General features: G+C 34.1%; 1 non-coding gene across 1 annotated transcript; it reads right to left on the bottom strand.

The window, feature by feature from the left end:
- Positions 1-3,248: 3,248 nt before the first annotated feature.
- Positions 3,249-3,355, bottom strand: LOC128290945 (small nucleolar RNA R71). Its single transcript, XR_008280724.1, has one exon. It is a non-coding gene; the product is annotated as a small nucleolar RNA R71 (small nucleolar RNA).
- Between the last annotated feature and the right edge of the window lie 5,816 nt (positions 3,356-9,171).

Here is a 9,171-nt window from a genome sequence, read left to right as displayed (position 1 = left end):
TCTGTTTATCTTTCTTGTTCCCTCTGTTTTTACTCTCTCTGAACACCGACAATTGGTATTGAGAGCTGCTATTTTTGAGGGCTTTTTGTTTTCCTTCTTTGTGTTTTCTTGTGTTGAAAGAAAGTTTTTGTTTTCTCTTGTTGTTGTTACAATGTCATTAGAAAGCTTCTCACCACCTCCACCTCCTATCTTTGCTAGGGAAAACTATCATATTTGGGTAGTGAAGATGAAGACTCACCTCCGGGCTTATGACATTTGGGATGTGTTCGAGTCAAATAGGGAGCCAATCCAACAATAGCTCAAATCAGGTAGCATCATTGCATCGTCGTGACAAGAGGAAGCTCCTCGTCACGACGACAAGTGCTTTCCCGGCTTTGGTAGCTTTATTGTGCTATTGGGCTCCCATGTCTCGTGGCTCGATCATCATCCATTGTATTCTTGGACCTGAATTGGCATCCTACACACTTAAATAGCCTATTAATCCCTCACGAGGCCTGAGCCGACCTTACGGGTCATCAAAATGGTAGAAAATGAGTAAAAACATTTATTTTATTAACTTTTAGTTCCTAACTTACTAATACTGAAAATGCAATAATTAATTATAAAAGTGCTAGAAAACAAGCTCATCAAGTGCAGAAATGACCTAAAATAATTACTACATTTGATGTCAAGTCACTTCATTAACTCATTGAAACCAGAAATGAACTGCGTGTTTGAAAGATGAATGGGAAACATTCAGGAATGATTATGATTTTTTCCCCAAATGGAAAAATGAAATCATTTGGAAAAAAATGTAGGTTTTCAAAATGAAAATGAAAATGATTCATTTGCAATTGTATATGGATTACTTAAAAATAATCTGAAGAATGAATTAATGTTTTTTGAGTTGTTTTGAAGCTCGAAAATGAAAATAAATCACTCGGTCATAGTGAACATGTTGATTTGTGAAATATTAAACATATTTTTTCAAAATTTTACCAAAGGTAAAATTGTCAAACTTTTATTGGGGGTAAAATAGAGATGAGAAAATTGTTTAATATAGAATATTAAAATTTTAATCCAACTGAATCGGGTTGGATTGCATTACAAAATACTGAGTTAAAAAGCCTAGAAATTACTCGTAATTGAACCGATGTAAGAGAGACCCCAAACCCCTCATATAGCATAAAGTGGGAAACAACCCTAGTAAGAATATTAGGGTGTGGATAAACCTCAAAAGTAATATATTTTAATCCCATGCTTTGCATATTTTTGGATGATTTATCATAAGATTTAGTGAATTCGATGCTCCTAATCCTTTAACTTCATGTTTTATATCCAAATGAGCATAGGAAAGCGAAAAGTGTAAGAAAAAGGCCAAAAACAGACAAAATAGGTTTATTACAGTGCTGCACGCGACCCAGACACTTCCACACGGGTAATCCACACGCCCGTGTAAGACACACAGGCAGACCACACACCCATGTGTCATGGCTGTGTCGACTTAAAACCATATCAGAATTGCACACGACTTGAGCACCACCACACGGGTATGCCGCACAGCCGTGTCCCTGTCGAGACCTATTTTAATTCTACTAAAAAAAGGTCAATTTTGGGCTATTTTGGGCATTCCAAAGTCTATTTAAACACAGGAGAAGAGGATTAAGACAGGGAGAGTAGAAGGCAGAGAATACTCGAAGACAGCTAACGGAATCAGCTCGAAAATAGGATCTACTTCAAGCCTGAAGATCTCCATTCAATTTCCTTAGAAGTTCTTTAGGTTTCTTTATGTTTTGTTGTTTTCCCAATTTTGAGATGTTTTTCCTAATTGTTATGAACTAAACTCCCTAAATACCTAAGGAAGATGAAACCTAAGACAGATCTTATTACTATTTGAATCATATGATAAATACTTATTCTTATTCTTAATTATGAGTTTTAATCCTTGCTTTAATATTTCAGGATATTAATTCAGGTTTTGATGTGCTTGTTCAGTGGAGCAAAAGTCCCTGTTTAAGAGTAGATCTCACATAATTAAGGGGAGTTGCATGCAATCCTAGACATAGGACGACATAAATCTGCCGGATTAAAGTAAAATCTAATAAGGGAATCCATAGATCGAGTTAATACGACAATAGGGGTTTTAATTAGAAAGAGATTTCAGTTAATCAACCTAGAGTCAATTGTTTTTAGTCTCGAGAGAGATATTAACATAAATCAGGGATTTCTACGGATTAAATCAAGTGAAAAATTTGTCTAATTCAGAAGTAATAAGTGAAGTCTAGGTGGATTCTTCCTTGGGTATTGTCTTCTCCATCGATTTTCCAAAAGTATTGTCCAACTTTAATCTCTGTCGTATTCTTAGTTAATTAGATAGTTAATCTTAGTTTAAAAACATCCCTTAAATTCTTAGGCTAGATAATAAAGATAGTAATTACTAGTACTTTTAGTCCTTGTGGATACGATATTTTCGGTCTCACCATAACTATACTACTGTTTGATAGGTACGCTTGCCTCAGACGAATTTTTAGTTAGTTTAGCGATCATCAAGTTTTTGACACCGTTGCCGGAGACTAAGATATTAGGAACACTTAATTTTTATTATTTTAGCCATTTTTTATTTTTTTATTGCAATTTAATTTTAATTATTAATTTTTATTTTATTTGCTTTTGGCAGGTCTTTATAGTTTATGACTAGAAGAAACCCGTCAGGACCTCTACTTTTTTATAGCGAAATTGAAAGCACAGCTCCTAGAGACCGTAGAGAGATAAAGCGAAATCTATGGTATATAGAGGAAGAGCACGAGGACGATACCAATAACACCGAAGAGATGGCTAAAAATCAAAATAATCCGCTACCTCCAGTGGTTACCGCAAATCTAGTGAATCAGAATCCTGCTCTTCGTACTATGTACGACTATGCTAAGCCTAATTTCATAGGAACTGAATCGAGTATAGTTAGACCTGCTGTTGCTGCAAATAATTTTGAACTGAAACCTAACGCGATTCAAATGATACAACAATTTGTTTAGTTTGATGGCTTGCAGGACGAGGATTCAAACACTCATTTAGCAAATTTTCTAGAATTCTGCGACACCTTTAAGATTAATGGCGTTTCTAATTATGACATTCGCCTTCGGTTATTTCCCTTTTCATAACGGAATAAGGCTAAACAGTGGTTGAACTCATTACCATGAAGGTCAATCACTATTTGGGAACAAATGATCGAAAAATTTTTGCTTAAATATTTTTTGCTGGCTAAAACGGAAAAGTTGAGGAATGATATCTCTTCTTTTGTGCAGATGGATTTAGAAACACTTTATGATTCATGGGAGAGATACAAAGATTTATTGAAAAGGTGCCCTCACCATGGGTTACCTCTTTGGCTATAGATTCAAACTTTCCACAACGGTTTGAATCCCTTAACTAGACAAATGATCGACGCAGCTGCTGGTGGAACCATCAATAATAAGACACTTGAAGAGGCTTATGAGTTCATAGAAGAGATGTCATTAAACAATTATCAGTGGCAAGTTATGAGGACAAAGTCAACAAGAGCAGCCGGTGGTTTTAACATCGAATCGGTTACTATGCTTTCAAATCAGGTAGAACTTTTGAATAAAAAGATTGATGGTTTATTTGGTTCTACGCAGGTACATCCAGTAATGCAGTGCGATGCAAGTGGAGGTGGAACAAGTAATTCAAAATACCTACCCTACGGCCCCAACATGGAGAACAAGCAAATAAATTATATGGGTAATAATCCTCGACCTCAAAATAATCCTTACAGTAACATTTACAATATAGGTTGGAGGAACCACCCAAAATTCTCATGGGAGACCACGGGAATTAGAGACCACTAACCCCTCCAGGCTTTCAACAACAACCTTACCAGCAAGAAAAAAAGTCGAACCTTGAAGAGATGATGACAAAGTTTATTTCAGTAGCGGAAACTCGATTTCAAAACACTAAAATAGCACTTAAAAATCAACAAATATCGATTCAATGGCTCGAGAATCAAATAGGACAGCTGGCTAAGATAATTTTAAAAAGACCACCAGGGAGTCTGCCTAGTAACCCCAAACCCAATCCAAAAGAGCATGTGAAAGTAGTTACACTAAGGAGTGGGAAAGGGTTAGCTGAATCTGAAAAGAAGCTGCCACAAGAAGCTGATAGGAAAGAGGATGATGAGGTAAAACCTGAAATAAGTGAAAAACCGGTGCTGAGGGAATATAAACCACCAATCCCGTATCTAGAAAATTTGAAGAAAGACCGCATGGAATTCGGTAAATTTCTTGAACTTTTTAAACAGTTGCATATTAACTTACCTTTTGTTGAAGCTATCTCGCAAATGCCTATATATGCAAAATTTTTAAACGAGCTTCTAATAAATAAAAGGAAGTTTGAAGAGTTGTCTACAGTAGAACTTAACGAGGAGTGCTCGGCCATACTCCAAAATAAACTACCAACCAAACTGAAAGCCAGGAAGTTTTACTATTCCCTGCTTAATTGGTAGTTTAAATGTTGAAAATGCACTAGCTGATTTAGGCGCTAGCATTAATTTGATGCCTTACAAAATTTTCAAGCAACTTGGCCTTGGGGAACCAAAACCTACTAGGATGAGTATTCAACTAGCTGATAGATCTGTTAAATATCCTAAGGGAATTATTGAAGATGTACTCGTAAAAGTAGATAAATTCATATTACCTGTTGATTTTTTGTTGGGCTTGACATGGATGAGGATGTTGAGGTGCCTTTAATTTTAGGTCGTCTATTTTTAGCCACTGCTAGGGTTGTTATTGATGTGGGTGATGGCAAACTTGTGCTAGGGTAGGTGACGAAGAGATTATTTTTAAAATTTATGATGCCATGAGATTTTTTAGAGAACAAGACGACTCCTGTTATTTTATTGATTCTATTGATCATGATACTCAAGATTCTTTACAGGAAATCATTTATAAGGACATGTTGGAACTGTGTCTTGCCCAAGGAGAGGAGGTAAATGACGATGATTCTGCGTTAGGTAAGGCAAAAGCCGAATTAAATTCTAATGAGTCTTCACTGAGACAGAAGAGCTATGAGGGTATTGAGGTAAACAAGGAATTAAAATTAAAACCCTCTGTTGAAGAACCTTCTAAATTGGAATTGAAGCAATTACCAAATCACCTAGAATATGCGTTTTTTGGAAATAATTCCACATTACCAGTAATAGATTTACAGCCAACCGAAAAGGACGAGTTACTTCAAGGTTTGAAGGAGCATAAAAGAGCTATAGCTTGGAAGATTTCTGACATAAGAGGGATCAGTCCTTCTTTCTGCACACATAAAATTTTAATGGAAGATGAATATAAACCTTGTGTGCAAACTCAAAGACGACTGAATCCTAACATGAAAGAAGTCATAAAAACTGAAGTAATTAAACTTCTAGATGCAGGAATTATTTATCCTATTTCTGATAGTTTTTGGGTGAGTCCTGTGCAGGTTGTCCCTAAGAAAGGAGGCATGACTGTTGTAGGTAATGAGAAGAACGAATTGATCCCAACACGAACAGTCACGGGATGGAGAGTTTGTATTGACTATAGGAAATTGAATGATGCCACAAGAAAAGATCACTTTCCCTTACCATTCATTGATCAGATGTTGGAAAGATTATTTGGGCATATGTATTATTGCTTCCTAGATGGACTCTCTGGTTACTTCCAAATCCCAATAGCTCCTGAGGACCAAGAGAAAATGACGTTTACATGTCCATACGGTACGTTTGCTTATCAATGAATACCTTTTGGATTATGTAATACCCCTATTACTTTTCAACGATACATGTTGGCCATTTTTGATGAACTCGTAGAAGACATTATGGAGGTATTTATGGATGACTTCTTGGTATTCGGTAACTCTTTCCATCTCTGCCTTAAAATTTTAAAACGAGTTCTAATGAGATGTGAGGAAACGAATCTTGTACTGAATTGGGAAAAATGTCACTTCATGGTTCGTGAAGGAATTGTGTTAGGCCACAAAATTTCTAGCAAGGGGATCGAGGTTGACAAAGCAAAAGTTGAAACTATTGAGAAATTACCTCCCCCTAGTTTAGTTAAGGTTATTCAAAACTTTTTAGGTCATGCTGGATTTTATAGAAGATTTATCAAGGATTTTTCTAAAATAGCTAAGCCTTTAATGAATTTACTAGAAAAAGATGTGCATTTCAATTTCAATCAGGAATGTTTAGAAGCATTTAATACTCTTAAGGATAAATTAATTAATGCTCCAATTGTAGTTGCACCTGATTGGCATTTACCCTTTGAACTAATGTGTGATGCGAGTGATTTTGCAATAGGTGCGGTTCTTGGACAGTGAAAAGACAAGCATTTTCAACCGATCTATTATGCTAGCAAGACATTGACAGCTGCACAAGAAAATTATACGATGACTGAGAAAGAATTGTTGGCTGTGGTTTTTGTATTCGATAAATTTAGACCATATTTAATATTATCTAAAGTTTTCGTTTACATTGACCATTCAGCTCTTCGATACCTCCTTACTAAAATAGAAGCAAAACCTCAACTAATAAGATGGATATTATTGTTGCATGAATTCGATTTAGAAATTTAAGATAAGAAGGGAGAAGAAAATCTTGCAGCAGATCATCTATCCAGATTAGAAAACCCACATCTTAAGGAGTTTGATGAACATGAGATAAATGACTCGTTCCCTGAAGAACAACTCTTTGCTATATCTAACTCCGAGGAACCTTGGTTTACAGACATTGCGAATTATCTAGCTGCTAAAACATTTTGTTCTGTTTAAATCAATTTTGGTCCACGTAAATTTAAAAATGGGTTCGGGAGCCGGTTACGTATGAGGAAGGGTTAGCACCCTCACTACGCCCAAAAACTGGTAGCAGATTGATTAAGTGCTGCCCTTATGTCTAGGTTTAAAAAAAATTGAAATATGGTTCCTTTTAAAACATTTGAGGGATTCAAGTTGGTCGTCAAAACTCCCTCGTTTCAAAGTTATATAGCATCACATCTAGCACGATAGGACATGATCCTTTATACCTTTGAAAACATGATTGATTTTTTACTTCCAAAAGCTTTTAGGTTAAAAATTACAAAAGGATGTCCAGATATTTAGTCCAACGAAAAATCGAAACCCAACAAGGTAGAGCTGTAACACTCCCTTACCCAAGACCTGTAATGGCCTAAATTCAAAGTTATTGGAACAATGGTTTTGTAACCACAAATCCAATTTAAAGAGAAATTTATTTCAATATTTTTGCATGAAAATTTATATGATAGGAAAATCGTATGAAAATATTGATAGAAAAATTTTACCGATTTAGTAGTTAGTTAGAAAAAGAAATTATTGAAGAAATTGGGTAAAAACAAGGTATCGAGACCTCTATCTCGTAAAACCGAGTCAAAAATAATTTTATAAATATTTATGAAATGTTAGTAATGTGGTATTACAATTTCGTTAGGAAATTTTAATGTTTGGGTAGTCAATTAAATGAAAAGGACTAAATTGTAATAGGTGTAAAAGTTGCTAGAATGATTAAATAGATTAAGAGTCTAATGAGAAAGGATTTAAAAGGTAATTAGACCAAAAATTTATTATGGCTGGACGGCAAGGGCATGAAATCAGCAGGAAAATTGATAAATTAAGGGCAAAATTAGAATATTACAAAATTAACTAAATAAAACTAGGACTAAATAGGAAATATCTAGATTTCTCTTCATTTCTCTTCAGTTCCAGCAGCTAAAAACGCCATAGGAGGGTTCTCTAAGCTGGTATTTCATAATTTTTGCACCAAGTGAGTTAATCCTTACCCTTTTCTTGTAATTTTTGTGTTTCTAAGACTTTTACAACTAGGTCCTACTATTAAATTCATTAGTTTTTGATTTCATGGATGAAATTGAAAGTCACCATGGTTTTGTGTTGTAAGTTTATGATGAAATAGAATGAAATTAAAGCTTTAATTTGTTTATTAGATGATTTTATTAGGTAATTTTAATAGAAATTGATTTTTAGGACCTAATTGTGAAAATGCTTAGAATTAAAGTCTATTGCTGAAATTCTGATTCCTAAAGGTTTTAAACTAGTTTAAGGTGATAGAATAAAATTTTAATTGAGAAAAATCAGCTCAATTGAGAGGCTAATTGAGTAGGGATGAAATTATCATTTATTAAAAGCTTAGGGAAAAAATGATAATAAACAGCTTGCACAAAAACAGTTTGGACAGCAGCAGTAGACTAACTTTGAAAAATCACCATAAATTGTATAAATCGAATTAGAAGATGAACAAAATATAGAATTAAATCTTATTAAGTCTAGTTTCTCATAGAAGAAATAGTGTAAGCAATGGATTTGTAAACTTTGAGATATAATGAATTTTGTAAGACAAGGTCAGAATGAATTTGGGTTCCCCTGTTCTGATTTTGAAAAATCATAAAAAAATTAAGAAAACTAATTGGGGGATTAAATTTATATTTTTATAATCCTGAATGAGTCTATTTTTAAGAGAAACAAAGAAAAACATCATTTGAATCCTGTATGAATAGATAATTAATTTTTAGTGAAGAAGGGTTAGAACCGTCAGCCAGCAGAACAGGGGTTACTTTAAAGAATAAACTGTACTTATTGGCTAAACCAAAAATTGTGAAAATTTTATGGTAAGAATATATATGAGTCTAGTTTCAAGTAAAATTAACAGATCTTAATTTTGAGTTATGTAGCTTGAGTTATAAATAATTTAGGGACTATGACTCAAATAGATAGCTTTGAATAAACTATAAATAATAATAGTTGAATTATAGAGAATGTTGCATATGAACATGAAATGTATTAAATTGATAATTAAATTTATTTATTTAGATCCGAAGATTCAAATCTGAAGCTAGATCGAGGAAAGGAAAAAGTTCGAATTAGTAGATTTTTTTACAAACAAGTATCAAGGTGAGTTCGTGTAACTTGAATTATATTCTTAAATGCTTGAAATGCATGTTTTTGATATGAATATGATTTGAATGTTCATTATATGGAAATTTATGAAACATTGATATATTTGATAAAAGGGGAAGAAATCCCGGTTGAATGAAAAGAAAATTCGATGGATCTCTGAAAATGAATTGACGGTAAAAAGGATCTAGCCCGGACGAGTGATCCTATCCTGATATAGCCCTCCCGAAGAATATG

This window comes from Gossypium arboreum, chromosome 3, assembly GCF_025698485.1.
Source record: "Gossypium arboreum isolate Shixiya-1 chromosome 3, ASM2569848v2, whole genome shotgun sequence".
Classification (NCBI taxonomy): Eukaryota; Viridiplantae; Streptophyta; class Magnoliopsida; order Malvales; family Malvaceae; genus Gossypium; species Gossypium arboreum.
The sequence above is the reverse complement of the archived record's forward strand: the minus strand, read 5'-3'. Positions and strand labels throughout refer to the sequence as shown.